The 22,381-nt window shown below is 51.2% G+C and overlaps 1 protein-coding gene across 1 annotated transcript in view; it reads left to right on the top strand.

The window, feature by feature from the left end:
• The window catches only part of Bicra (BRD4 interacting chromatin remodeling complex associated protein), a 73,111-nt gene that overhangs the window by 25,701 nt on the left and 25,029 nt on the right, over window positions 1-22,381 (top strand). Inside the window, 1 exon segment of the mRNA XM_035449386.1 lies at window positions 21,344-21,444. The gene's annotated coding sequence lies outside the window, so the exon portion shown is untranslated.

Genomic DNA, 22,381 nt, shown 5'->3' with positions numbered 1-22,381 from the left:
TGGGGGTCGTGTGCCTCTCTGCCTCCAGTGATGTGGTAGGGTGTGGCCTGTGGCGGAGGATATGAGCCCTGAGAGTGTGCAGCCTAGAGATTTGGGGTGAAACCAAACCAAACAAACAAACAAAAATCCACAACAAAAAGAAAACAAAACTACCACCAGAGAAAAATCTCTTTGCTTCTTCTTTCTTGCGTCTCCGACACCTGGTGGCTATGGAGGCTTCCGTGTGGAGGCAAAGTATACCTCTTTGACCCATCAGTTTCCTGGCAAATGTCTGTTGCAATGAGTCACTGGTCTGGTTCAAGGCCTCCGGTTTCTGGTACACCACCATCACTGGATCCTCAAGAGGACTCCTCTGGGACTTCCTGTGGCTGCCACGAGTCTTGGAGATCTTGTGGGTGTCATTCCACAGGACCCAGTTGGGGTGACCGTCGTCTTCGTATATAGCTCATTCCTTCGCCTGTCAAATTTTACTTTGTTTCTACAGCAGCATCTCATACAGCTGAGGCCGGCTTTGAACTTAAATAGGCAAGGATAACCTGGTTCATCATGCCTGGTTTATGCCGTGCAAGGAGATGGACCCAGTGCTTTGTGTGTGTCAGGCAAGCATTCTCCCAAATGAACCACACCCTCAGCTCCCTCACTTAAAATGATACTTAGTTTATGTTGGTTTTTGAAGTAGCATCTCATTCTGAGCCCACGTTTGCCCAAAATAGCAGTCACCACTCCTAGCTTTAAATTTTTTATTTAAAAAAAATATTATTATTATTTGAGGCAGGGTTTCTTTGTGTAACAATTCTGGCTATCCTGGACTCGCTCTGTAGACCAAGGCTGGCCTCAAACTCACAAAGATCCACCTGTCTCTGCCTGTTGAGAGCTTGGATTAAAGGCGTGCACCACCAATGCCTGGCTTTCTTTTTTTTTGTTTCCAAGACAGGGTTTCTCTGTAGTTTTGGAGGCTGTCCTAGAACTGACTCAGTAGACCTACTGGAGTGGTCTGGCCTGGAACTTGTAGAGAGAGATCCGCCTGCTTCTGCCTCCTGGGTGCTGGGATCAAAGGTGTGCACCACCACTGCCTGGCTATGGATTTTTTGTTGTTGTTGTTGTTTTTTGAGATAGGATTTCTCTGTGTAGCCATAGTTGTCCTGGAACTAGCTCTTGTAGACCAGGCTGGCTTCTGCCTCCCTGGTGCTTCGATTAAAGGTGTGCACCACCACCTGTCTAAATTTAAAAAAAAAAAAAAATACTTTTATTTCATGCCTGCAATTCCACCAGCACTCAGGACAGAAAGGCAGGAAGCTCACCATAAGTTCGAGGCTAGCCTGATCTATATAAAAATTTGCACGCCAGCCAAGGCTATGTAGTGAGACCCTGTCTCCAAAAAACAAGACAAAACAAAAAAAAACCCAAAAAACCTTTCCCTAAAGTGTTCCTGAGACATAATTCACCTACTGTACGATGTTATGTGTCCAGAGCACAGTTCCGTGGCTTCCTCTCCATATACTTCCACAAGCATCCTGTTCTGTAGTTTGAGAACCCTTTCGTTACTCCAAAGGGAACCCCCCTCCCCTCCAATCCCTGGCAGCTGGCAGTATTCCGTGAGACGGGTTGTCTGGATTTTCTGTTTCTTAGTACAAGAGAGGTTTTTGTTTGTTTGTTTGTTTGTTTGTTTTGGTCTTTCGAGACAGGGTTTCTCTGTGTAGCTTTGGAGCCGGTCCTGGCACTTGCTCTGGAGACCAGGCTGGTCTCGAACTCACAGAGATCCACCTGCCTCTGCCTCTAGGATTAAAGGCGTGCGCCACCAACGCCGGCGGCTTAGTGGAGGAGATTCTTTCTGGCTGCCTCCGTGTTGGGTTTTCAGGAATAAAGCTTCGGGGAATGTTGATGTGTTACTTTTTTTTGTGGGTGTGTTTCCCGAGTCTCATGGGAGTGGAAACTGGGAAGATGACGTTAGAGGAAAGATGTTTGAGGAGAAGAGGAAGCACGGCCTGTACATTCAGACGGGAAGGCAGTGGTGCACACAGAACGGTAACAGCAAAGGTCCAGAGGCAGGGAGCGTGACGGGAGCTGTCCTGTGGGATAATCAGAAACGGCAGGGCTGGGATTCAAATTGGGCATTCTGGTCTTGGATTCTTGTGGATGGAGGCCAGAGGGCAACCTTGGATGTCGTACTCAATTGCTGTCTGCCTTATTTATGACAAAAAGGGGGGTGGGGAGGGGTGCGGTTGGGGTGGGGCACATACCTTTAATTCCAGCACTTGGGAGCAGAGGCAGGTGGATCTCTGGGAGTTAGAGTCCAGCCTGGACTACAGAGTGAGTTCCAGGAAAGCCAGGGCTACACAGAGAAGCTCTGTTTTGTTGTTATTGTTGTTTTGTTTGGTTGGGTTTTGCTAAATTTTCCCTTTTTTTTTTTTTTTTTTTTGAGACAGGGTCTCTCTGTGTCCCTAGCTGACCTGGAAATCACTATGTAGGCCAGCCTAGCTTAGAACTCACAGAGATTTGCTTGCCTCTACCTCCCTAGTGCTTTGATTAAAGGCATGCACTGCCATGCCCAGCAACTTATTTTGTGTGTGTGTGTGTGTGTGGTGTGTATATGTGTGAGGGTGGGTGGGGGTGGTTTGATGTGATGTGTGTGTAGGTGTGTGTGGTTTAATGTGTGTGGTGTGGTTTGTGGGCGTGTGTGTACCTGTACCATCAACGAGAATGAAGGTCAGAGGACAAGTTGTGGGAATTGATTAATTCTCCCCTTCTGCCAAATGGGTACTGAGCTAGAACTCAGGTCATCGATCATTCGTGGCAAGTACCTTTATCCACTGAACCATATCCCCAGTCCCTGGAGACTAAGTGTCCAGGACCTTCCTCAGAAGATGTTTGTATGATGGACCTAGGAACTGAGCACAGAGAAGGGAGGACATTGGCTCCATGTTGCACAGCCAGGAAGCATAAGGCAGAATTAAACCCAGGGCACGTGGTCCCATAGCTGAGCCAGCCAAACTGTGCATGTAGAAATGATTGTGTATATCTAGAAAAGTAGAAAAAAAATATCATCTCCATCAGTCGATTCCCAGGTGAAGCTATCAGCTGTGCCTCATATTGAGAGAGAAAACCAATCCTGTTGTATACATGTTAATCCTCATCCAGTTTTCCCTTGGTTTTGGGATGGGGTCTCACGTGGCCAAGGCAGGCTTTGAATTCCTCATCCCCCTGCCTCCATCTCCCGAGTACAGGCCTGTGCCACCATACTGTGTATGCCGGTTGGCCTGGTCATGTTGTACGTGTGGGCTGCAGGGTTGTGATATACACATTGCTTTTCCTAGGGTTTGTCTCTTTCATTGTCTTCAGTCTGAGGTGTTTTTCCCGGCCTCTCCTGTCTCGAACCCCCTCCCTCCCAAAAATAAATAAATAAATAAGCGTAAGTTGGCTAGGCAGGGTGGAGCATTCCTTTAATCCCAGCACTCAGGAAGCAGAGGCAGGGATTAAAGCAGGTGGATCTCTCTGTGAGTTCCATGCCAGCCAGAGCCATGCAGACCCTATCTCAAAAGCCAAAACCACACAAATAGAAAAAATGAATCGTGGTCATCTTTTATAAGCATTGGTCTGCAGTGTCCCGAGGTGAGGAAAGCCCCACCTCAGAGTTGTGTGGTGTACAGCTGAACAGCGGTATAGTTACCCAAGGCTTCAGAAACTCTTCCCCAAGAGTCTGAAAGCAGACAGTAAACAAGATAGGTCAGTCAGATGTTTCCTAAATAAGATAGTGATGGTTCAAGGTCAAGAGGATGAGGAGAATGCCGCGTCGACGGTGAGGTGAGGTCGGAGACGACCTCCGGGAAGACGTGGCATTATAAACCCAGACTCCAAGGTGGTGAAGGGCTGGTTTGTGGTGGTCTGGGGGAGGAGCAACTCGTGCAGAAGTCCTGGGCAGATCAAAGGCTGGCCTGCTCGCCCATCAGCAAGGAGGTTGCTGGCTGCCATGCTGTGTGTTTGAAGGGAAGTCCCAGTGGAGCCTTGCGGGCCACAGGAGGACATTACTTTTCCTGAGAGTTTGACTGGAGCCCTGAGATAACTCTAAGCCGCACAGGGATCGGGCAGGGGCTGGGGAACCCATATGGCAGCTGGTGGAGAAATTCTGGGGAAATGTAGGCTTGGTGTATTTTTTTTAATTTTGGCTGAGTGAAGGGATGGTTTCAAGGAAAAGGGGTGCTTGTTCCACATAGGAGAGTGGGGAGGGGTTCTGAGCTTCCTGAACCTAGGAGAACCTGCTGTGATCCATGGTGGGCTTGCGGAGGTACAGCTCAGATTTTAGTCTCTAAAATAGTAAAAAATGGTAGGTTGGTGTACTCAGGACACATTGGTCACTTTCCTTTTTTTTTTTTTTTTTTTTTTTGGTTTTGTTTTGTTTTGGAAACAGGGTTTCTCCATTTCTCTGTTAAACAGTTCTGCAAATACTGGAACTCACTCTGTAGACCAGGCTGGCCTTGAACTCACAAGAGATCCGACTGCCTCTGTCTCCTGAATGCTGGGATTAAAGGTGTGCGCCACCAACGCCAGGCTGCAGGGCCTGCAGAGGCCAGAGGCATTGGCTACTCCTGGAGATGGAGTAATATGCGTTTGTGAGCTTCCATGTGGGTTCTGGAGCCGAACTTGGGTCCATGTGGAACATTTGTACATACTCTTAACTGCTAAGCCATCTCCCTATCCTTACTTTCTTTTTCTTTTTTTTTTTCTTTTTTTCTTTCTTTTTGGTTTTTCGAGACAGGGTTTCTCTGTGTAGCTTTGGAACCTATCCTGGAACTCACTTTGTAGATCAGGCTGGCCTCGAACTCACAGAGATCCTCCTGCCTCTGCTTCCCAAGTGCTGGGATTAAAGGCGTGTGCCACCAATGCCCGGCCTACTTTCTTACTTATTTATTTTTTTAATGGTGAAAAGTAGATTCAGAGATGGCTCAGTGGGTAAAGGTGTCTGCCACCAAGACTCACAGCCTGGGTTCTACTCTTACAAGATCCACAGGGTGGAAAGAGAGACCTGGCTCCTACAAGTTGTTCTCTGACCGCCATACCCGATTCCCCACGCCACAAAATAAGTAAATAAATGTAACAGAGAAATTTTTAGCCAAGGTAAATTCAGACAGAATCAGTTTCCTCTGGCAGTTACACAGTAACTCTGCATGGTTGCTCTTTGTGACAGTGTTTAATTGAGATGCATTTTGCATACCTACAACCCACCCAACCAAGCGTGCAGTCCCCACATCAGCCCAGGCCTTTCAACAGGAAGGAGTGCACACGTCATATGTTGAACAGGAGCACACACAGTATGATTTGGGGTTTTTCATTAACTGGGAGGCCTTCTGCATGCTAGACAGAGCCACGCCCCCAGCCCCTAACTGGGGGATTCTAGGCAGGGGCTCTGCCACTGAGACACGCCCCCAGCCCCTCACTGTGGAGACTCCAGGCAGGGGCTCTACCACTGAGCCACGCCCCTAGCCCCTCACTGGGGAGACTCCAGGCAGGGGCTCTACCACTGAGCCACGCCCCCAGCCCCTCACTGGGGGATTCTAGGCAGGGGCTCCACCGCTGAGTCACACCCCCAGCCCCTCACTGGGGGGATTCTAGGCAGGGGCTCTGCCACTGAGCCACGCCCCCAGCCCCTCACTGGGGGATTGTAGTGAGTGCAATACTACTGAGCTGTGTCAACAGCCTTTCACTTTCTTTTTTAAATCTTTTTTTTTTTTTTTTTTTTTGAGACAACATCTTGCTAAGTTAATCAGGCTGGTCTTAACTGTATCACAGACAGGCCTTGAATCTGGGTTCTTCCTCAGCCTCTTAAGTAGCTGGCCTGTAACACTTAGCCCTGAGTCGGGCGGTGGTGGCACATGCCTTTAATCCCAGCACTGGGGAGGCAGAGGCAGGAGGACCTCTGATTTCGAGACCAGCCTGGTCTACAAGAGTGAGTTCCAGGACAGCCTCCAAAGCCACACAGAGAAACCCTGTCTTGAAAAAACAAACAAAAACACTTAGTCCAGCTAGCTGATCATTCTGGCCACGCTGTCACGTGAATCGGCCGTTCCTTCCTATATATGGGTGAATAATGTTGTGTAGTCATGATAGACCACACTTCACGTGACCCACTCATCAGCTGATAGATGCTTGAGTGGATTCTACCTTTGAGTTTCCATGAATGCTGCTATGAGTGTGTTTCCACATGAGCATTTATGCCGTTGATCTAAGTAGGCATGGGATATCTGGCTCAGAGGCTGGCTCACGGTTACCTTACTCAACAACTGACTACCGGATGACTCCCCAGCGGCTGACCAGCTTACATTCCCACCAGCCATGAATGGAAACTCGACTCGCCGGCCTTTTGATTATTCATGCCTTCTCCTGTTGGAGGGCATTGGGTCGTGTGCTGTTCAGAACATGCTGGAATGTACGTTAGGGCCCACATCTACCCCTTAGATCCAAAAGGTGGAGTTAACATCAGGAGTGTCTACCTGCCTGGTCCATGTTTGGCTCTCTCTCGAATCTTCTGCAGAGATGAGCATGGCAATCTTCCCCTGTGCTCTCTGCTGCCTGTGGACAAGATGCCCTCCTCCGGGGCCTTTGGGGGCCCTCCCTACCCTCTATGTGATAGATGATGTCTTTTTGGGTGAGTGGTAGATGTTGTGTGATTTCTTTTGCTCTTATGAGTTTGACTCTTCAGCCTTTTGGCTTTTTGTAGGCGCCCAGCTCCCAAGTAAATCACACACGGAGGCTTATTCTTAATTATGAGTGCCTGGCCCTAGCGTGGCTTGTTTCTAACCAGCTTCTCTTCCTCTTCTCCTGGTTCTGTCGTCTTGTCTTGTTTCTCCTTCTATGTATCCTCTCTGCCTGCCAGCCCTGCCTCCCTATTGGCCGTTCAGCTCTTTATTAGGACCATCAGGTGTTTTAGACAGGCAACGAATCACAGCTTCGCCGGGCGATGGTGGCGCACGCCTTTAATCCCAGTACTCGGGAGGCAGAGGCAGGCGGATCTCCGTGAGTTCAAAGCCAGCCTGGTCTGCAGAGTGAGTGCCAGGATAGGTTCCAAAGCTACACAGAGTTAAACAAATGCAGCATAAATGAAAGTCACACAACTTAAAATGATATTCTATTACAGGCAGGCATGGAGTCCCTGCTTGATGGTGTTGCCCTCCTACTGGGTATTTTTGCACACTTACCAATTGACTCCCTTTTCTTGAGGTTAAGAGTTGTGGGTATTCTGGGCTGATTTGAAGCTTGCTCTGTAGTGATGGATGGCCTTGAACTTCTGATCCTTCTGCCTCTGCCTTCTGGGTGCAGTGATGGCATTTGGGAAGCCCTGTTGGAAATGACTGTATGTCGGTCTCCTGAGCTGTCGTCCAGGGCCAGGAAGAAGGGGCACTCGAGGAGCAGCAGGCTCCTACGGACACGCTCTTGTCTTTGTGTCGACCTGGTTGCCTGTTACTTGGATCTCTCAATTGTTCTTCCGCTGCCCGGTGGCCCTGGCTGGTTCTGCTGACCCGCCGTCACCTTTGGTGACTCTGATCTGAAGCGTGGTATCACGGTCTTCCCAGACAGACTGTGTCTCTGATCCCCCAGTAGCCACTGGGCTAGATCCACCCCGTGACCTGTCACTTTCTCTCCATCAATAGTTGGCAAGTCCCTGCGGGATCCCCTGGGCCTCCTGTCTGAGTGGCGGGCAGGGTGTGGTGCTGCCAGTCTCCCGTAGATGTCCCGTGACCCAGACCTGGTCATTTTGGGTCAGGTGCCTCTCACATTCAGTACCATCTGTGGTCACATTGAGCCTACATAGCCTTCCATCATCCAGTCAGTGTTTACACAAAATGCCCAAAACAAGAATACTGTCTGGGAGTTCCTCCCAGGGGAAACAGGAACTCAGATAAATCATGTTTATGGCATGTCAGCCGCTCTTTGGGGAAAAAAAAAAAAAAAAGCAGATTGAGAGGAGGGAGGGCTGTCTGGCAAGAAGAAGGCGGCTTGCCAGTGTTGATGCAGTGGATTTGAGATCCTGACCTGGTGACAATTGGGAAAGGGGAGGAAGGACTAAAGGAGGAACAGTCACGTGCAGAGGTCCTGCGGACAGCCTGGGAGACTGAACGAGCCAGTATGGCTGGTGGGGGTGGGGATGGGAGAGAGGGGACCAGGCAGACTGTGCGGGAACTGGTTGCTAAGTAGGAAGGTGAGGAGTTGAGGAAGGGTGCTGGCTGACAGACCTGAGCCAACCTGGGTGCCGCCTGTGCCTCGGGCGTGAGAATGAGATGGCAGAGGAAGGTGTACCATAGGACTGTCCTGCTGCAGGAGGACTGTGGCTTCAGTCCTGGGAGCTGTGGGGTAGGGGGCACCTGAGCCCTCAGAGGACAAATCAATGCACAGGGAAGCAGCCAGTCAGAGTCTGTTGGCAACAGGGTTATTTCTCGTTTGGTTCTAGAGACTGAGGGGCAGCTCACTTGCTTTTGTCTTTTTTCTATGCTTGATGAAACCCAGGGCCCTGAAGTTGCCAAACAAGTACTTTGCCGCTGAGCCACTCCCTCCGCCCCTCACTAGGGGATTCTAGGAAGGGGCTCTACCACTGGGCCACGCCCCCAGCCCCTCACTGGGGGATTCTAGGCAGGGGCTCTACCACTGAGCCACGCCCCCAGCCCCTCACTGGGGATTCTAGGCAGGCTGTACCGCTGAGCCACGCCCCAGCCCCTCACTGGGGGATTCTAGGCAGGGGCTCTCACCACTGAGCCACGCCCCCAGCCCCTCACTGGTGGATTCTAGGCAGGGCTCCACCACTGAGCGGTGGACTCTAAGGGGCTCTACCGCTGAGCCACGCCCCCAGCCCCTCACTGGGCGGACTCTAGGCAGGGGCTCTACCGCTGAGCCACTCCCTCCGCCCCTCACTAGGGGATTCTAGGAAGGGGCTCTACCACTGGGCCACGCCCCCAGCCCCTCACTGGGGGATTCTAGGCAGGGGCTCTACCACTGAGCCACGCCCCCAGCCCCTCACTGGGGGATTCTAGGCAGGGGCTCTACCACTGAGCCACACCCCCAGCCCCTCACTGGGGGATTCTAGGCAGGGGCTCTACCACTGAGCACTCACTGCCCACCACTGAGCCACGCCCCCAGCCCCTCACTGGGGGACTCTAGGCAGGGGCTCTACCACTGAGCCACGCCCCCCAGCCCCTCACTGGGGGACTCTAGGCAGGGGCTCTACCGCTGAGCCACACCCCAGCCCCTCACTAGGGGATTCTAGGCAGGGGCTCTACCGCTGAGCCATGCCCCCAGCCCCTCACTGGGGGGACTCTAGGCAGGGGCTCTACCGCTGAGCCACACCCCCAGCCCCTCACTGAGGGACTCTAGGCTTTCCCTATGTAACCCAGGCTGGCCTTGAACGCCCCATCCTCCTGCTCAGCCTCCCAAGTTCTGGGGTTACAGGCCAGGGCCACACCTGTCACTGCTCTGTTTCTCCCACCACCACCCCATTCAAGACAGGGTTTCTCTGTGTAGTCCTGGCTGTCCTGTAACTTGCTTTGCTGGGATTAAAAGCAGTTTCCACTACTGCCCGGCTTGTGTGTTTTTCTTATTCCTGGATATCCTCTAGGATACCGCTTACATTTATTTAGTCACCGATTCTCTGTCCTTCTTTCTGGTCGTGTCCTCGACTCATCCAGCACCTATATTTGATGACTATGATGACTTTCAGGAGCATCCCTGGGGGGTTGGTAGAATGGGCCCTGTGGGAATAAATGGTGTTTTTCTTCTCACTAGATGGGATGACCTATGGGTTTGGAGAGGCAGACACACAGGCCAATGGCCTGTTCATTACGTCATACCAAAGGTATGTGGTCCAGAGCCTAGGGATGTGACTCAGCCCACAAGAGTGGTGAGTGCCTAGAATGCATAAGACCCTGAGTTCAATTTCTAGCATTTACAAAGCAAAGAATCTATTTTCAGTTGTGTGTGTGTGTGTGCAGGCACATGCATGCGTGCATGTCTGTGTTTGTGTTTCCATGTATGTGAGTTCATGTGCGAAGTTCACTGTTGCCTTCCACCCTCCAATACGGGATCAAACCCAGGTGATCAGACTGATCAGACTTTTGTGGCAAGTGTTGTGTTTTTTGTTTTGTTTTGTTCTGTTTTGTTTTTGGGGGGATTCGAGACAGGATTTCTCTGTGGCTTTGGAGGCCCCATAATGACTTTTTCACTTAACTAAAGAGTGTTACAAGCGGGGCGGTGGTGGCGCACGCCTTTAATCCCAGCACTCGGGAGGCAGAGGCAGGCAGATCTCTGTGAGTTCGAGACCAGCCTGGTCTTCAAGAGCTTCAAGAGCCTTCCAGGACAGGCTCCAAGCCACAGGGAAACCCTGTCTCGAAAAACCAAAAACTAAAAGTCCAACAATGACGTCGAATACCTGTCCTTATCCCTTCTCTTATCCCACCCCTTCCATGCTCCCACCCTGCCCTCCCAATCTCCCTGCTTCATTTCACAAATAAGTCCTTGGATCGAGGCTCTGCGTGTGAGAGACCGCACGCAACACTTTCTTTCTGCCCACATTGCTTCCCCTTCCCTTTAAAGAGACTGGTCTCTTTAAACCAGTTCTTCCCCTCTGATGCCTTTTTGAGGGTTTAATTAAAGTTGACAAGTATGACAGAAATCGCCGAAACGGCCGCACTCAAAACCAGCACTGGGCCAAGGCGAGGTCTGACCCTCAGGAACTCAACGAGGAGTTTCATCCCCGAGTCTTAAGATAATGGAATTAGGAGGCTGGAGCCTTAATCCAGCTGTTCAGAAGTGATTAGATGCGATCAGAGCCCAGGCACGAGCCCTCCTCTCCCTGTAGCTTGTGTTGTGGCTGCACCAGGAAACAGACACTGGACTTGGTGACGAGTGGCTGTGATCTCTGCACTCGGGGAAGGCTGGAAGCTCAGAGTTCAAGACCAGCAGGAGCTGCCTGAGCCCCTGACTCTGGGAGGGGATAGGGCAGGGATGTAGTTCAATTGGTAGTTTGCATAGTGTGCCCGACCCTCTCCGAAACCACGTTCTACAGCTCCAATGGTGCTCTGAGCTAAATCAGTCTACTTTGTTTCTCTACAGTAGCCCGTCTCAGGTATTTCATTATAGAAAAAAAACAAAAAACAAAAAAAAACTGACTAATACCATCAGGTATACTGGCATCATTTTCTTTGCCATGACCAATGTTTCTCTTTCTGCTGCCCACATTCTGTGGGGACGTTAATTCATATGTTTATTATGTGCTAAGATGAATCTGTTCTACATCTGAGGTTTGAGGATGAAGAAAAACTGGAAGCCTTATCAATGAAAAGAAACACAGAGCCCGGCTCATGAGCCTGGTAGGTACGTACACCTGCCCACTGTGAGGTCTGTGTGATTTCTTAGCAGATCAGTGAGAACTGGAGACTTTGAATAGATGGAGATGAGGGCAGAAAAGGAATAGGGCCCAGGACTATGGCTACGGTAAAGCCCTTGTCTAGAATCTCCCAGTAAGGAGCTGGGGGTGTGGCTCAGGGGTGGAGCCCCTGCCTAGAATCCCCCAGTGAGGGGCTGGGGGCGTGGCCCAGTGGTAGAGCCCCTGCCTAGAATCCCCCAGTGAGGGGCTGGGGGCGTGGCTCAGGGGTAGAGCCCCTGCCTAGAATCCCCCAGTGAGGGGCTGGGGGTGTGGCTCAGTGGTGGAGCCCCTGCCTAGAATCCCCCAGTGAGGGGCTGGGGGCGTGGCTCAGGAATAGAGCTCCCCCCACTAGTATATCCGAAGCTCTGGCTCCATCTTCAGTTTAGCATTGCTAATATCTTTGCAGTGGCTAGTATGCTCCCATGACCATACGTTTTGAACAGTGCAATGTTCAAAAATCCACCCCAGCAGATCCAGCTGGTTTTAGTGTTTACTGAAAAATCAAAAGATGCTTGTGTCTCTTTCCTTGTCCCTGGTCGCTTCCCAGCTCCCCGGTAGTCAATCAGTGTGTGCAATGACCTGCCCTTCTTCCTGCAGCTCTCTACACACACAAAGCCATTGAAAATATGTATTCTTCTGCCTCCTCTACCCCGATTTTTGAGATTTATTTTTACTTTTAATTCTATGTACACATGTGTGTCTGTGGTGGCAGTGGGCACATGAGCGTGGGTGCCAGGGTGGCCAGAAGGGTGTGTTGTGTCCCCTGGAGCTGTAATTATAGGAAGTTGCGAGCGCCGAATGTTCCCATTCTGGGAAGTGAACTGGGGTGTTCTGTAAGTGTACCAAGCCCTGTTAGCTGCTGAACCCCCCTCCCCAGTTACCCCTTCACGCCTTAAAAAACGGCAACAAAAGAGTTTAGCATTACACTTATTTATAGTGTAGGTGTAGCGGTGTGGGGTGCCCAGATGAAGGTCAGACAGAGCTCAGCTGGCTGGAGTCCACCAGGGGGTAGGAAGAAGGCTCTTGTCATGAAGCCTGATCTGCCGAGCTTCATCCCTGTAGAGAGAGCTGGCTCCTGCACAGTGTCCTCTGACGGCCACGTGTGGCACACACGAACCCTCTTCATCAAAATAAATGTAATGAAGTTGCCTTCATGCATTCACAGAGCAGGGTAACCACAACCAGCGTCACTTTGACTACAGAAGACCCTGTGGCTGTGAGCTCCCTACCCCACTCTCAGTAGGGTTCCTTCCTCCTTCTGTGTCTGGACCCAGCTGACCTGGACGCTTCCTGGTGCCATGACCAGCTGGCCTTTGGGTTTGGCTTCTGTTCCACTTCCTGTTTTCTGGTCCCTGTGCCATCATGTGTCGTGTCCCGTTTGCTTCTTTTGTTTGGTTTGGTTTGGTTTTTTTCGAGACAGGGTTTCTCTGTGACTTTGGAGGCTGTTCTGGAACTTGCTCTAGGCTGGCCTCGAACTCACAGAGATCCGTCTGCCTCTGCCTCCCGAGTGCTGGGATTAAAGGCGTGCGCCACCAATGCTTGGCTCACCCGTTTGCTTTTTATGACTGCATGCCCCCTCCTTTGGGCCTGAGCTATCTGCTGATTGGTCATGAGCTATTTGCATCTGTGACTCCGATGGACCAGGTGCTATAGACAATGTGAACGCATTTTTGTGTGGACATAGGTTTCTCTCTCTCTCTCTTGTTTTATTTTTTGGGGGTTTTTGGGGGGGACAGAATTTCTCTGGGTAGCTTTGGAGCCTGTCTGGGAACTCTAGACCAGGCTGGCCTCGAACTCAGAGATCTGCCTGTCTCTGCCTCCCTAGTGCTGGGGTTAAAGGCGTGCACCACCACCGCCTGGCTATAGGTTTTTCTTTTGGAGACAGTGTCTTGCTATGTAGCTCAGGCTGGCTTCAAACTCACATCCTAGATGAAGTTGGCCTTGAATATGTTATTCTTCTGCCTCAGCCTCCTAAGTAGCTTCGTTTAGATTACAGGCCTATGCCCCAACTCCCGGCTGCACAAGCTAGCCATGTTTGAACGATAAAATGCACAGCCTTTTATGGCATAGCTTGGTGGATGTTGCCAATATTATCCAAGTAAGCGTCTCAAAGGTTGTATTCAGGGCATCTGCATCATTTAGAAGACTCCCAGAGGGCCTAATGGTCCATCTTCCCTCCTGTCCCTTGAGACTGGCATACCTCTGGTTTTCCCCCCAGTTCTAGAGATCCTCACAAATGGGCTTGGCACAGAGTGTCATGTCTGGTCATTCTGTGTGTAGTTTACGTCAGGTCCATCCATGTCGCTTCCTGTGGCAAAAATGCACTCCTTCATAACCAGAGCAACACCCCATCCCGTGCCTGAGCTAGGGCAGGAGATAAGCAATTTTCTAGATTGGGGCTTTCTTGTTTACTGGATAAGCTGGGGTTCAAACTTGGGGCATTATGCATGTTGGACAGGGGCTCTACCACTGAGCCACGCCCCCAGCCCCTCACTGGGGGATTCTAGGCAGGGGCTCTACCACTGAGCCACACTCCAGCCCCTCACTGGGGGATTCTAGGCAGGGGCTCTACCACTGAGTCACACCCCCAAGCCCCTCACTGGGGGATTCTAGGCAGGGGCTCTACCACTGAGCCACGCCCCCAGCCCCTCACTGGGGGATTCTAGGCAGGCCCTGATAGACTCCTTTTTTGTATGAATTAGGAAACGAGACATCTTTTGCTGGCGATTGTTGTCATGTCCAAGTACTACTTTCCAAACTGTGTACAGCCAACAACATGTCCCGCTGTACACAAGGGACACACACACACACACAGGTAAAGATGAGGACTTTAATTAGCAAAGGGTAGCTGGGTTTGGAGGCACACCCCGGTAATCCTAACACTTGAGGGAGGGTGAGGCCAGAGGATCACGGGCTACAAAATGAAGCCCTGTCTCTACAGATAAATAATACGTAGATGTTTGGAGGCGGCAGCCCTTGAGGAATTATTAAACCCCAGTGTTCTTTTTGTTAATTCCATTTTAAAATGTGTTATTTGTAAGGAGGGCGGGAGAATGCCAGAGTGCGTGTGTGCGGCTCAAACTCGGGTCATCACGTTTTCAGGCAATCCCCCTTCACAGCCCGAGCCACCTCGCCAGCCCTAAATCAACCCAGTCTCTCTCCTCACTACATATCTTCTGGCCTTTGCTCCATGGTGACAGAGTAGCTGCCATAGTTCCTGTCCGTGTCAACTCCTCTTCAAGCCAGAAAGAAAAGCAAGTTCCTTTGTTTACTGGAAGAACTTGTTCTGTGACTTCCACTGTCTTATAAAAGCCAAGCCTGTACACTTCAGTGTTTACCGGGTGGTGCCATGGCTACCATGGCTTCAGGGGAAGCTGAGGGTGATCATGAAGGAGATAGGATGCCCCCAGCTTGTTTATGCCTCAGTATGTGGCCCAGAGTACACATTCAGACACACGTGACCAAATGTGCTCTTAAGTTTTCCATTTTGCTGTGTGCTCTGTATTGGTTTTATTACAGTTTGGGGGTGGGGTGGGGGTGTGTCCCCTGAGGGGGAACTTTCCTTTCTTTCTCTTTTTACTTTCTTTGGAGCGGGAAGAGTTGGAGCAAGGTCTACTTATGTAGCCCAGGCTGGCCTCCTCAAACCTGTCATTCTCCTGCCTCAGCCTCCAGAGTGCTGGGATTACAGGTGTGCCACACCCAGTGTGTTCCATTGTTTGGGCAGCTGGCCCAAGCCTGCTGCCCTGGTTTCCCAACCCTCAGAGGTGTGACTGTGGCTTGAATGTCGTCGGCTCAGAGAGGTCTTTGTTTAACGGAGCTGGCGGACCATCCGCAGAACAGCAGCCAGGCTTGTGTGAGTGAGAAAGCAGAGGAAACAGGAAGTGAGGAACAGGGGTTGCTGGTGAAGGGAAGCAGCAGGTGGGCTCAGCCAAGACTTCCAGCAGCCCGGGACGCCGCCATTCTGTGGGCTCCTTTGCCTGCCTTGCAGGGAATGTAAGGGTTGCTAACATCATTCTGGGAAGTGAGCAGTAGCGGTCTCTTGAGTTTACTGGAGCCTTTGAATTCCAGATCCCGCTAGCAGGCTGGCTCCCCTGCAGCTCCCAGTGACAACGCAAAACTCTGGTTACATTTGGAGTGGAGGAGGGATCCTCAGGGCTTTTTGGAAGGACACCCTGTTACTGCTCTTCTCACGGACTGCTCGCAGTTGGCAGGCCTGGTGGGGGAAGAATCGGGGCTTCAGAGTCATGGGGTCTGCGTTCAAGTTGGGAGCTCCCACAACGTGGTTAGGAGCTCAGTGTCTTCACTCCCTGCGTGTCACTTTTTTTTTTACTGGAAAGCATGACTCAGTGTTGTTCCTCCGTCACGGTCACTCGATGACAGGGACGTGCTTGGGCCATGTGAGCTCAGTGGCGTATCTGTCAGCTTTGGTTGAGAGAGGTACAGTAACGAGTGAGACCTGTGACAAGAAGAGAGCCGCAGTGACAAGTGAGCCCCAGGTCTCTGCAATTACGGTGACGAAGATTCAGCTGCTTGTGTGTTGTGTTCAGCTCATCGTGGGTTGGCTGCGGCCTTGTCGTGTGTCCACTCTGTGTCCTGAAACCGAGGCAGAGCCTTGGTACTGTAGGGTCCGTCTGGGTTGCTCAACTCGCATGCTATGCATGCAGGTATGGCTCCCGTCTAGCGGCCAGACTTCCTCACCAGAGCTTGCCAGCGTGGGCTGCCGTTTGAGGCCGGTGGCTCTGCAAACATTGTCATAGGGTTACTTTTTCAAGAGGTTTTGAGCATATGGACTAATCTGGGTGAGAACCCCTAGCCATGTCCCCCTCCCCACCACAGCCAGGGACCTCTCAGGCATCTTTACCTCTCCCTACATAAAGGAAGTGTCTGTCCTTTTCATTAGGCTGCCCCTGAACAATGGGCTTGCTTAACTCCCAGTGTTCATTCATGTATCCATTCTCTACAGTCATTGAGCCTCCCTCTGCCACCACAGCCTCGGGTTCAGGGGTCTCAGGCAGGAAGCAGGTGACAACCCCTGCCCTTGAAAGGCCCACTTGTGGCAGGGACCCAGTGAAAGGGAATCAGATCATCAGACGTGGGCTAGTTGATGCCGATGTGTATAGGCGGATAGTAGTGAGTTAACCAGACCAGGTAGAATAATTGATGGCGTTTTATTGGGGGAAAGAACTCACACAGGAAACAAGTGACTTGACTGTCACACGGCGATCCAGCTCCAAGGTTGCATACCCTGCCTCCCTGATGCTCTCCGCGATTTCAGATCCTCTCCCTTTATCCAGTCACGCCCCCGCACCTGTAACCACGCCCAAGGGGGCGTGGCCACCGTCACAGGCGCTCATGCAATTGTATCCCTACAAATGTGGGTTTTGCTTTGCTTTCCCGACCCCCCGGAGGGATTATTGCATTTTTTAAAATTCATTTTGGTTTTACATTTTATGCTTGTGAGTGTTTCGCCTGTGTGTAGGGCTCATGGAAGCCGGGAGAGGGCCTGGAATTACTTGCAGCCGGTTGTCAGCTGGGTGCTGGTGTCAAGTGGGTGCTGGGAATTGAATCTTGGTCTTTTGGAAGAGCAGGGCGTGCTCTTAACCCCTGAGCCATCTCTCCAGCCTCATTGTGATTTATTTTTGTACGTGTACCGTTGTGGAGGGATAAGATAGGAGGTCATGCTTTGCGATGGGTGATTTTACTTGCTGAGCCCACTTGCTGGTCCCTGGTGGTGTTTTTTTCTGAAGCAGGCCCTTGTGCAGTCTAAGATGGCCTCAGTGTGTCTGAGGGTAAGCTTGAGATTCTGATCCCCTTGCCTCCCATGTGCTGGGGGTTCCAGGCCTGAGTCACCATGCCCAGCTCCTGCACCTCTTACCTTTCCAAACTCAAGGTCCATCCGTGGCAGTGGTTCTTTTAATACAGCTCCTTGTGTGGTGGTGACCCCCCCAATCATAAAATTATTTTCGTTACTACTTCCTGGCTGTAATTTTGCTACTGTTAGGAATCGTGATGTAAATATTTTTGGAGATAAGGGTCTGAAAAAGGGTCCGTGACCCACAGGTTAAGAAACGCTGATCTGTGTGATCACGTTAGAGCTCTTAGATGTCCGGTTGTACAAACACACGTGACAATTTATTCATCCATCCACGACCACTCAGACGTCTCCCTCTGAGCTGTTGTGGGAAACGCTATGGTGGCCTCTGGTGTGCAAATCCCTCTTGTAAGACGTTCGATTCTTTTTGCACACATGCCCAGAAGTGGGGTTAGAGTGCTTGGTGCAAGTGCTATTTTTAGTGTTCTGAGGAACTGCCAAACCCAGCTCCACAGCAGCCAACGGGGTTGCACTCCTGCCAGCAGTGAGCAAGGGCTCCGGTTTCCCACAGCCCTGCCAACACTAGCTACTTCCCAGTTTCTTCTTCACAGTAGCCTCTCTGAGGGGTGTGGGACCTTGTCTCCTTGGGGCTTGGAGTGCGGTTCCCCTGACGATGAGTCATGCTGGGCATCCTTTTGTGTGCCATTCGCTGTTTGTATACTTTCTCTGGAGACCAAACTCAGGATCCTTGTGCATTCTAGGCAGGGGCTCTACCCTTGAGCCACGCCCCCAGCCCCTCCCTGGGGTATTCTAGGCAGGGGCTCTACCACTGAGCCACACCCCAGCCTGCATGAATGTCTTTATGAGGGTATTGGAGCCCCTGGAACAGAAGTTATAGATAGTTGTGAGCTGCCATGTGAGTAGTGGGAATTGAATCCAGGTCCTCTGGAAGAGCAGTCAGTGCTCTTAACCACTGAGCCATCTCTCCAGTCCCCCACATGCAGATTTTTATGTGGGGTAGATGCTAGTGACCAGATTCAGGGCCTTGGGTATGCAGAGCCCCACTTTTCCTGACTGAGCCATCTTCCCAGCCTTCCTTCCTTCCTTCCTTCCTTCCTTCCTTCCTTCCTTCCTTCCTTCCTTCCTTCCTTCCTTCCTTCCTTCCTTCCTTCCTTCCTTTTTTAAACATGACTATTGGACAGCCAGGTATGGCAGGCAGGGCATACCTTTAATTCCAGCACTCGGGAGGCAGAGGCAGGTGGATCTCTTTTGAGTTTCAGGATAGCCAGAGCTACATAGTGAGACTTTGTTTCGAAATAAGACAAACAAAAATAATCAAAGCCAAGCCAAGCCAAGCCAAAAGTGTGACAACTACAGAGGAAACCCAAGATGAGTATTCAACATTCATTGTGCCATGTGGCTGCTCTTGGAGTCACGCTCATCACTGGAACCTGAGAAAGGGAGACCAGCCCTGGGAGCATAGCAAGGCCACGCACTGTGGTACGTTCTTGTGCTCACAGCACTCGGGAGGCGGAGGAAGAGGACTGCCAGTAGTTTGAGGCCTCTATACTTCACACAGTGATATCACTCCTCCAAAAGCAGAGCCAGCCCAGGTGTGGAGGTGCACGCCTTTAGTGCCAGCACTCAGAAGGAGTGAGGTGGCGGGCCCCCATGATCTATATTGTGGCTGGTAAGCTCACGCACGATAGTGGGGATAACAAAATGAGATCACGTCTCAGCACAATAACAGCAACAAAAAGCCAGCCCATGGCGGTGTACAGCTTTAATCCCAGTACTCGGGAGGCAGAGGCAGGTGCAGATTTCTAAGTTTGAGGCCAGCCTGGTCTACAGAGTGAGTTCCAGGGCCACAGAGAGAAACCCTGTCTTGAAAAACAACAAAGCAAAACAAAATATATAGAAAGCAAGGGTGGCAAAACGGCTCAGCAGGTGACCACCGAGACTGGTGATCTGGGTTTGAGAACAGGAAACAACATGGTAGAGAGAACTGGGTCCTGCAAGTTGTCCTGTTACCTCCACACATACTGTGAACACACACACACACACACACACACACACACACACACACACACACACACACACTCACCAATCAAATAAGTGTAAAGACAACAAAACAAGAAACCATTTCCACACAGTACTCAGGATTTCCTCCTCAATTCCTCCTGGGGTCCCCTTTGGGGACAGTTGTTTGAAGAGCTGGGGCCAAGCCAGAAGGCAGGGACAGCAGCATCGTAGGCCTTTGACAGGTGCTTGACAGGTTCTGTGTGAATCTTCCACACTTGGTTTCTTAAGCAGGTGGGCATAGACTCAAAGGGAACTCAGCCAGAGATGTTGCCTCAGCATTGTTGCCATAGTGGCTCCAGTCTCCGAAGTCACAGAGAGAAAGAAGGCTGAAGTCACGGGACAACTTACGGGCATTGGTTCTCTCCCTCTGCCATGTTGGTTCCCTGGGATTGAACTCAAGTCATCAGTCTTGGCAGCAAAAGCACCTTTACCCACTCAGCCATCTCTACTATGCTTTTGTTTCTTGAGACAGAGTCTTGCTATGTTGCTCGGGCTGGCCTCAAACTCACCATCCTCCTGCCTCTGCATTCCAGGAGATGGGATCGCAGGTATGGACCACTGTGTTCGTGTGTTTGGCTGGGCTTTTTTTATTTTCTGATGATTTCCTGGTTTGAAGTGTCCCCTGGATCCTAGTGCAGTCTGTCATTTGTAAGCCAAGGAGGCTAAAGGGTGACTTGTGAAGAGAGTAAGATGTGTGAGGTGAGCTCCATTGGTGGCCTCAGTGAGGGACTCCAGGACATCCGACATCCAGGACATGTATGCCATGTTTCAATGAGTGTTGTGGCTGCTTTAATACAATACACCTGTTTCAAATAATACGAACTGGCCAGGAGGGCCAGATGGGGTGATGCACGCCTTTTTAATCTCCGTCCTTGGCAAGGTCTCTATGAGTGCTAGCCCAACTAGGGCTGCATAGTGAGAAGCTATCCTTCCCTCCTCAAAAAGAAGGTTGACTCTGGAAGGTAGGAGCATGATGGCTCAGTGGTAACGGGATCACCTACTTCGACCATAATTATCTGAGTTCAGTTACCTGTACAAACAAATAAAGAGCCAGAATTGGCAATCTTATATTAAACTGAAGTATCAGTCAGTGTTTTGGTATATTGTATGCTGTGGTGTATATGCATCCACACTGTAGACCTTGTTTTTCTAATAGTGTATAAGCTTGCTTTGGGGCTGGACAGATGGCTCAGAGGTTAAGAGCTCCGACTGCTCTTCCGGGGGTCCTGAGTTCAATTCCCAGCAACCACATGGTGGCTCATAACCAACCGTTATGAGATCTGGTGCCCTCTTCTGGTGTGCAGATAGACACCGAAGCAGAATGTTGTATACATAATAAATAAATAAAATCTTAGAAAAAAAAAGCTTGCTTTGTGTAACTTTAAACTAGCTGTTTTCCCTCTTTTCCCGTCTCTTTCCCCTGCTCCCCCTCCCCCATTTTTGTTTGTTTGTTTGTTTTGTTTTTTCGAAGCCGGGTTTCTCTGTGTAGCGTTGGAGCCTGTTCTGGAATTGAGCTGGCCTCAAACTCACAGGGATCCATCCAACTGCCCCTGCCTCCCGGGTGCTGGGATTAAAGGCGTGCACCACCAACGCCCGGTCCTCTGCTCCCTTTTTAAAACGTAATAACCGGGCTGTAATCCCGGTCCTTGAGGCTGGGGTGGGGGGTATCTGTGGTTCCCAGGTCCGCCTGGGCTGTATGTTTTAGTCTTTGTGGGAAGTAAGTTAATAACAGTTGTAATTCAGTTTAGTGGCAGTGTTTTGTTTCCATCTTTGCAAATTTTTTGAGACAGCATCTTGCTGGGTAGCCCAGGCTTACCTACAACTCTCCAACCTTGCCTCAGCCTCGCCAGAGTCGGGACTGTAAATGCGTGCTCCGCTCGCTGCGGGCTCCGCCCCCCCCCTGCCCCGTCTTTCCCAGCCTCCCTCTCTCCTGTCGTCTCTCTCACACATCCAGATCCTTCCCTTCCTCCCACAGCCCACCTCTGTCCCCATCTTGTGCCTGCTCATGGCGTTCCTCACTCACCGCTTCTCTCTTCTTTCCACAGCTGGCCCCACAAAGGACACTGTCAAAGTCCCCAGCCCGGGGCCCTGCGTAGACCTGGAGTGGCCACCCCATCCTTCCCTTCATGATTCGTTCATAGCACAGGTAACCAGGGCAGACCCCCCCCCCTGCCAGTTCACTCTGGGAGAAGCAGGTGTTCTTCTGGGGACTTGTGAGACCACTGTCATCTGACTTGCAGAACTTGGTTTAGTGACTTCCTTCAGTCCCTCCTCTCCAGCCTGCATCCCCATGGACAGCTGTAGGAGGGATCTTCCTCAAGCTTCACTTTTTCCTTTATATCCTGTAGCGAGACAATGTGCATGTAACTTAGTGGTAGAGCCCCTGCCTAGAATCCCCCAGTGAGGGGCTGGGGGCGTGGCTCAGTGGTAGAGCCCCTGCCTAGAATCCCCCAGTGAGGGGCGTGGGCGTGGCCCAGTGGTAGAGCCCCTGCCTAGAGTTCCCCAGTGAGGGGCTGGGGGTGTGGCTCAGTGGTAGAGCCCCTGCCTAGAATCCCCCAGTGAGGGGCTGGGGGCGTGGCTCAGTGGTAGAGCCCCTGCCTAGAATCCCCCAGTGAGGGGCTGGGGGCGTGGCTCAGTGGTAGAGCCCCTGCCTAGAATCCCCCAGTGAGGGACTGGGGGCGTGGCTCAGTGGTAGAGCCCCTGCAGAGCACCCCTGAGGCCCTGCAACAACCACAATAACAACGAAAAAAAGGAAAGGCCAGGAAAGCACTTTAGTTAGTAAAGCAGTTTCCTTTGTCCTGAGCTGTAAGTTCCCACAGCTGGGGGGGGGGGGAGCGCTATGGTCCTCTCATTGTGTCTAGTTCACGTTACTGGAAGGGAAAGACCAACATGGGGACAGTAGAAAAATGCACTAGAAGGAGGGAAACATGTGTGGGTGTGTTTCCCGGATGTGTCTAAGGGTGAGTACATGGGAATTTAGAAAGACAGTGGGGACAGATGACGCTTGGATGATCCGTGTATGTGTAATAAGAGGATGCATGGGTGTTTGGAAGGATGGAGAGGGGAGGAGATAGACGCTTGGA

This window comes from Cricetulus griseus, chromosome 9 (assembly GCF_003668045.3).
Source record: "Cricetulus griseus strain 17A/GY chromosome 9, alternate assembly CriGri-PICRH-1.0, whole genome shotgun sequence".
Lineage (NCBI taxonomy): Eukaryota > Metazoa > Chordata > Mammalia > Rodentia > Cricetidae > Cricetulus > Cricetulus griseus.
Note: the sequence above shows the minus strand (reverse complement) of the source record. Positions and strands in the feature narration are given on the sequence as shown.